Genomic DNA, 9,042 nt, shown 5'->3' on the forward strand with positions numbered 1-9,042 from the left:
GATTCAGTCGTGGAAATTTCGATATTTACGTGAATCAGATCTTGTCAAATTTCACTTTACCGGTTGTTTTGGTGTTCTTAACACTGCTTAATATGGAAGATGTCATTGCATACATATATCTATACTCGATTGATCGAGGCCAATTTTTTTTTAAAAATATAACGAAATTTGGCTGAGTTATGAACTTGGGTAGAATCAAAGCACTCAAAGGGCGAATGGGTTCCTACCCTTGTACTTATAACTAATACTATAGACGTGTAATGAAAATTTTGTAATAGTGTCATATTATTGTTGTTACGAATACTAAATGTGGAAATTGACACTAGATAATATTGTTGGGGTTGTAACAGGGACTGGGGGGGGAGGGGGATAATGTAGGGGACAAGATCAAAGCGTCTTATTCCTGTGACCTAGTCTAGTAAATTAGTTCGCGAATATGTTGAAAATTTTAAGACAGTGAGATTGGCCGAATAACTTCATTGACTGGTATTTAGCGAAAGGTGTACATATATCCGGAAACTATTTAGCCGGTCATTTTTTTATGTCGGTTTCATGTATTTGGTGACAATTTTACGACCGTTTTACAACCGCCTGCGTTTACCTTGAGTATAAATGCCAAATAGAAAAGTAAATGAGGAATGACTATATTTTTTATTTCGTGATCTCGGTTTTCTGCATTTGTCACTTCTATTATAAAAACACATGTATCTACAGATTATTTAACGCCGCTGTCATTTAGAGTCGGTATTTATTATTATTATTATTCTTTCACGCAACCAATGACAGGAGTTGATATTGAAAATTATGCAAAATAGGAGGAAATCTATTTATCAATGCAGTTTGGTTTAAAAGTTATACCAGCGTGTTTGTCTGAGTAGTAGTGGTAGTGGCAGTTGTATCTGTATTTGTTTTAGTAGTAGTAGTAGTAGTAGCCATAGTAGAAGTAGTGGTGATGGTAGAAGTGGTCGAAGTATTGGTAGCGGCAGTAGCAGTAGCAATAGTAGTAGTAGTAACAACAGCAGCAGCAGTAGGGCAGTTGATCGGTTTTTTGATCGGTTGATCGGTTGATTGTTTTTGCTTAAAATGTTGTCCCTTTTCATGTTCTTACAACATGCCAAGTTTATCGAAATTTTATTTGACAATTTTAATTTTGCATTTATATCTATATGAAAGCTCCCGAAAACGTCTTTAAAATAATGTTTTACATTTTCCTAATAAAAGACCGGTAGATTGCATGACGAGTTAGTGGAGGCAAACCATCAAATCTTATTTAGAGGCATGATTTCTTAACAGTCTAAATGACCTGTTCAATTATGTTGCTGTTATGGACCAAAGGTATTGCTAAACATTTCTTTAAAATATTTTGCATATACCAAATACAAATGTACTATACACTTTAAAAACATTACTTGTCTAGCGATGACGCGTCACATTTATTGCAAACACACGTCATGTTTGATGTGACGTGTTCAAGTCATTCCGCGTCACATTGTAAATTCAAATTTAATTAATAATGCAATAAAAAAAGAGTTTTTTTTTTCAATTTTTTAATACTGCAATGTATGTTGAACTGCATTAAGTGAACATAAGTCATTTTAGTTTATTAAAAATGTAATATAGTGTCTTATGGAACTTTAACTTGATTTTTGTTACATCATGCTTGATATGCTTACTTATGCGAACTAATTTACTAGACTAGGTCACAGGTCCCTCCAGTCCCTGTAACAACCCCAAAAATATTATCTAAAGTCAATTTCCACATTTAGTATTCATTACAACAATAACAATTAATTAATTGTCAAAAGGCATAACTATCCACCACCACCACCACCATCATCATCATCATTATCATCATTATCATCATCATCATCATCATTATTATTATTATCATTATTATTATTATTATAATTATTATTATTATAATAATTATCATTAATCTTATTATAATTATTATTATTATTATTATTATTATTATCATTATTATTATTATTATTATTATTATTATATTATTATTATTATTATTAATATTATTATTATTATTATTATTATTATTATTATTATTATTATAATTATTATTATTATGAAATTGAGTTGTAAAAAAGAATAATAACATCATGGAAATCGTATTAGGAAGTTAAGTGAGAAAAATATGAATAAAAATTGTCCATACACTAGTGCTTATGACCAACCTAATTAATTAAACATAATTTTATTAATGACATATCTGTAAACATTGCTGGGTAGGTCTTCCATACTTTATCAAAGTCATGTTACTTAATTAAACTGCTAAATAACATTTGAAATATGTCTGGCCATGAAAAACAGTCAAAGTATACAATTTCAAAAATTAAGGTCACAGTTAATATGCGTGTACTATTAATTTAGTACACTGGTACATACACGTACTAAGTGGAAAATAAAACACTTTCGTGAGCTTGATCATTTATTTCAAGCGTTAAGACAAATTAGTTTGATAAACATATGCAATCAGTCTTTTTTCTGCTTGTTTGTGTGGTATGTCCTTTGCGTTCATATTTATATAATTGTATAAAATAAATATTGTTACATTTAGAAAGGTTCCAAATCATTTCTGAGTTTCGAAATCTTGTGCTTTTAATGATAACAATTTCTTAAATGTTCAATTTTTTAAATTAAATACAGAATAGTCAGTGTATGAATTTTGAAAAAAAAATAACATTAATCAGCAAAATAACTACTTTACCAAAGCTCAATATTCAGGTCAACAAAGAGATAACACTGGTTTTCGGCATTAGTATAAAGGGTTTTTCTCAAAGAGATATACAATATAATTGGTTTTCGGCAAAGGTAATCACGGTTTACGGCATACATGTGTAGTAATAGTTTTCGGCATATGTATAAATAGTTTTCGGCACATGTATTAGGGGCCTTATGGTTTTCGGCATATGTATAAATAGTTTTCGGCATATGAATGGTTTTCGGCTTAGGAATTACCGGGTTTCGACATAAGTATTAATGGGTTCTAGCATATGTATAAATGGTTTCTGGCATAATCTTAATGATGTTCGGTATAGGTATTAATGGTTTTCGGCATATGTATTAATGGTTGCTTGCATAGGTATTAATGGTTTTTGGCATAGGTATTAACGGTTTCTGGCATATATTGAATGGTTTTCGTCATTTGTATTTATGGTTTACGGCTTATGGATTAATGATTTCTGGCATACGTATTAATGGTTTCCGGCATAGATATTAATGGTTTTCGGCATAGGTATTAATGGGTTTTGGCATAAGTATTTATGGTTTTCGGCATACGTATAAATGGTTTCTGGCATATGTATAAATGGTTTTCGGCAAAGGCATTAATGGTTTTTGGCATAAGTATGAATGGTTTTCGGCATATATATAAATGGTTTCTGGCAAATAATTTAATGGTTTTCGGCATAGATATTTACGGTTTTCAGCTTATGGATTAATGGTTTCTGGCTTAGGTATTAATGGTTTTCGGCATATATATTAATGATTTCTGGCACAGGTAGTAATGGTTTCTTACAAAGGTATTAACACATTTCGGCCTTTGTATTAATGGTTTCGGGCATAGGTATTTACGGTTTTTAGCTTATGTATTTTATGGTTTCTAGCATAGGTATTACGGTTTTCGCAGATGTGTTTATGGTTTCTTGCATATATAGGTTTGAATGACTTTCGGCATAGGTATTTATGGTTTCTAGCATATGTATATTTATGGTTTTCGGCACAAGTGTATTTAAATTTCGGCATTTCGGAATCGGAAATTCAAATAGAACAAAGCACTTTTCTATGCTAGCCTAAATATAGCAAGGGACATTATGCCTCAGATATCCATATATTTTATGTCAAACATGTATTTTATAATGACTTAATAGCTGATTAAGTTAAACAACTGAGGAAAGTAACACTGAATGTGCAGTTATATGTCATAAAGGTATCAAAATGTAAACAGAGTAGTATTTTGACTTTCGTAGAAAATACTAAATCACTATTATTATACCAATAACCAATTAACAGAGTTATAGCAGAGCTAACGATGCAAAAGATAGTTAATGTGAATGGAAAATGATAATTTATTTCGAAACTGTAACATCAAGTTGAAAATACATTTTCAAAGACATTTATACTACAATATCTATTTCATACAAACATTTTGGAAATATTATTTCCCAAAAATTCAAGCAACGATTTGTGCAGCAGATACACAGCTTTATACTCCTTAATACGACTTCTAATATGAAACATATTTTCTGTGAAAAACATGGGACGTTTCTTTAAAAATATTTTATCATTAAGTCAATGGAAATTCATGTAAAAATAACACTTCCTAAATTTGAAATTGATAAATTAACAACAGTACTTACAGTTCGCGCTTACAAAAATATTTCCTGCGAATACACTACAGCTCTCGCTGTATTGTCACAAAAAAATTGATATTTTTTTTAATATTTCAAATCATTATTTATATAACCATTTTTTTGTTGTTACAAATGTATAAACACGGCTGTCCAAAACTGACCCAAGAAAGTATGAAACTGACAATATACTGTAGAATTGTCAATCTTGACGTCCAGTAGATAGATTGTCCCCTTTGATTGTTTTATTAACGGACAATTAGCAATATATTTGTCATTTTGTGTAATTATTGTGCGCTTAGAGAATGCGAATGGTCCGGGCAGGTATCGCTGGGCGACGCGTTACCGTGCTTCGACTAGCCAGTGGCAGATTTTGATGGCCAGTAATTGACGGAAATACTATCGTGTTAGCCGAAGCGTACAGCGTACTCACGGATTTAACGAGCGGACTTTATTGAATTGTATTATACCAGGTCAATTAATCATTTATAAACAAAATGTAAACAGTTATTTTTCATGATTAACAAGTTGGGGTTAACGTGTTACAAAGGCCATTGAATCTGCGTTTAGCTCGAAAAGACAAACAAAAAATAATAAAAATAGAAATAATAATAATAATAATAATAATAATAATAATAATAATAATAATAATAATAATAATAATAATAAAAATAAAATCAAGAATAACCAATTTCCAGGAAGTATGGTTTGTGACTGTTTCGATAATAAAGCAATACTTAAATCATGAATTCTTCAATATACAAATGTTCCCAATTACCATTTATATATAGATATAAAATTACAAACTTTTTTACGAATTTGAAATAGCAATGCTTAAGTATTAGGTAGATTCGTGTATTAATAGGTAACATTTCTTATGAGTCGCGTCACGACAAAACCAACATAATGGTTTTGCGTCCAGCATGGATCCAGACCAGCCTGCGCATCCGCGCAGTCTGATCAGGATCCATGCTGTTCGCTTACAGCCCCTATAACAAGTAGAGAGACAGATAGCGAACAGCATGGATCCTGATCAGACTGCACAGATGCGCAGGCTGGTCTGGATCATGCTGGTCGCAAACCCATTATGTTGGTTTTGTCGTGACACGGCTCATATGTGTCCTGCCGTCATAATCACCATTTAATTTAAATTCTTCAAGTTTTCCCGAATTTATAAAGTAAATTGAATTTGTAAAACTATCATGAGGTTAATGGGGGGGGGGGGGATTGTAAATCGAGTTCTATTAGATATTTTAATCTCAATGCCCAAATAAATGAAACCATAGTATTCACGAACTAATTAGTTTTATACAATACATTATTTACATTAAATATTTATAATTTAGCCTAATGAAATACTTACTTTTCATCGCTCTTTTTAGAAATATGGAAATTATGAATTCAAGAAAAAGCAAAATGTAAGTTAAATCAATTTATGATTATGTTCAATGACCAATAAAAGCTAACGTGGAATTATCATTCTCATCCGATTCTATAACAGTAATAATAATGATGATGATAATGATGATGATGATGATGATGATGATGATGATATAATAATAATAATAATAATAATAATAATAATAATAATAATAATAATAATAATAATAATAATAATAATAATAAAGAAAATTTAAATAACGCTGTAATTTTAAATTCACCACAAGTAAGTAAATTAACAATTCCGCGATTGTTTCTATGAAATCAATTCAAAATAGAAATAAAGTATAGTTAAACAACAACAACAACAACAACAACAACAACAACAAGAAATCGTAATTGTTAGTTAAGTAAGTTCAGTTACAAGTAAGTTAAGTTAAAGTTATATCCATTTGCAATTAGCGTAATCAATTAAAATTATTCTTTATTATCTATTTGTTTTCGAGATAAAATATCAATATCCATGCCGCTTTACGAATGAGTAACTGAAATTTATGCTTAGCAATGAAGTCATTGTTCTTTATCGAATTCTTGTGACCAGAATTATAAATATCCAAAACGTGTTTAATTACACTTTAAAGGCTCAGCTGAAAGTATTCCCTTTTCGGATTCTGATTATTTAAAGAGAAAAAAATCCAATTCTCACATTCTCAAATTTTATATACGATATGATCATTGCTTTTTGTTAAATTCACCTGAAGATATTTATTCTGAACACGCGACTGTTACTTCAGATATTAAAGCAGTTACATGTATATTAAAGGCCCATTATGCCTCAGAAATGCTTTTATTTTTACTTCTCAAACGTCTTCTAATTTTGGTGTACTTAATAGTATCCAAAAAAATACTCATTGGTCAATTACTGGAAAAGTCTTTAATTTTCCATATGTTGCTTTTTTTGTCAATAAGTACAGTTATAAAGACTTAGTGTTTAGTATGGAAGTCAAAATACTAATTTGTTTACATTTTGCTACTTTAATGACAAATGATTTCACATTTATCGCTTCTTTTTTCATGTTATAAAAATCTAACATTTCTTTAAAAAAAATATTTGAACATTTAATTTATAAAATTCATGTTTGCTCCTTCAACAGAAGTAAACAATTTTTTTTTAAAATCTGAGACATAATGTGCCTTTAATTGCCCCTGATATTTGATATTTGAAAAAAAATACCCCCAAAAAAAACCAACAAAAAACAAAAACAAAAAACAAAAAAAACTTGTTTTTTTAATTGATATGTTATGTTATTTTCATAAAACATAATTAGACAATTACTCCGATATTGTTTAGAGTTGTACCATGTTGGTTACCAGACATGTCAAATTTTGATGTTGTATCATTTTTGTTATTTTAACATGTTTAAGGCGTGGCATATTAATTATATACACGGTAAGACACTTCTTACGCAACACCGTCGTTTTTCTCAAAATATATGAGCCGTGTCACGACAAAACCAACATAATGGGTTTGCGACCAACATGGATCCAGACCAGCCTGCGCATCCAGGATCCATGCTGTTCGCTATCAGTTTCTCTACTTGTTATAGGGTTTGTAAGCGAACAGCATGGATCCTGATCAGACTGCGCGGATGCGCAGGCTGGTCTGGATCCATGCTGGTCGCAAACCCATTATGTTGGTTTTGTCGTGACACGGCTAATATATTATGGCTTATTTTATTATAGTATCGTTAACATTGAAATTGGCAAACGTTTGGTTTTATTGCAGTCAATTATCAAAAAAGGTACAAAAACTATAATAGTAGTATAAAACATGACTAAAAATATAAAAAGAAAAACACATAAAATATCCAAACAAACAAACAAACAAACAAGAAGATCTTGACAAATGGTTAAAACGACATCCTGCGTTAATTTTATCTTAACTCTTAACACAGAATACAATTTTCATATTTATATATGATATATATTTTAAACATACTTACTTATTCATATATAGAAACATTCTTTTCATGACTGCTTTCTCATCTTTATTGTATTAGACACGTGAAGGACACGTGCGATTATATAACAATACAACCACGGCGTTATGACATTATGAAGTTATCAAAAATTGTTGAGTAAATGAATTATATTGGACGATTAGACAGCTGTCAAACTATATTGGACGAGGCGCAAATCGGGCCTGATAAAGGTTTTGAAGCTGTGTAATCAGTATTGTTCTTAACAATAAATAAAGACATCTTTATTTCACATGCACACCACTCTTAGCATTTTGATAGAACTATAGATATGCTTCATTTACAATAAGGATTGGATACGGATTTTGGACTATCTGAAATGAAAACGAGGCTAGATGACTTGCGATGTGGATTTGATATAAACAATTTGGATTCTGGAAGTGAAAACAATGTTATATGGGATATGATATGGATTTGATATGAACCTTTTGGACTCTGGAAATGAAAACGAGGCTTGCTGACGGAACGTAGGTGTTTCTACGCAGGTGTCACCTGAAGTTCTCCTCAACAAATTTAAGCTGGCATGTTTCAATATAACCCTTTCAAGTGCCGCTGTGACCTGAATTCAAACTAAAAAAAATACATATCATCTCACAACCATACTCGTGGATAAAGCCTAGATGTAGCTTCATATGAGCCGTGTCAAGACAAAACCAACATAATGGGTTTGCGACCAGCATGGATCCAGAGCAGCCTGCGCATCCGCGCAGTCTGATCAGAATCCATGCTGTTCGCTATCAGTTTCTCTACTTGTTAAAGGGTTTGTAAGCGAACAGCATGGATCCTAATCAGACTGCGCGGATGCGCAGGCTGGTCTGGATCCATGCTGGTCGCAAATCCATTATGTTGGGTTTGTCATGACGCGCCTCATATATTTTCAACATTTTTTTTCCATCTCACGGTGCTGAAGATCTAAAGCTTAATAAAAACTTATTATCTCTTTCTCGGGCGCGTACTACTTTTTTCGGTTACCAACAAGTATATAATTATTATCCTATAAAATGAAAGAAGCAAGTTTTTTCTTCTTTTTTGTCCATTATGTCTGACGTTAATTTTCGCTGAATCATTACGTCCTTCACCCGAGTCAACAACCTTATTTCCCCTTTACCCCATGTTTATTAGTTATAAGGACATAAATGAATGTAAATATAGTATTCCTGTTCCTTATCTAAGCGTAACTTACGCTACGATTGCATAAGTAAAGTGCGCATGCGTGAGCGCGCACTCTCGAATCTTCCTTCATTATGTAGGATAAGGTC

Source organism: Ruditapes philippinarum, unplaced genomic scaffold (genome assembly GCF_026571515.1).
Source record: "Ruditapes philippinarum isolate M1 unplaced genomic scaffold, ASM2657151v2 ctg1978_1_1_1_1, whole genome shotgun sequence".
NCBI lineage: Eukaryota > Metazoa > Mollusca > Bivalvia > Venerida > Veneridae > Ruditapes > Ruditapes philippinarum.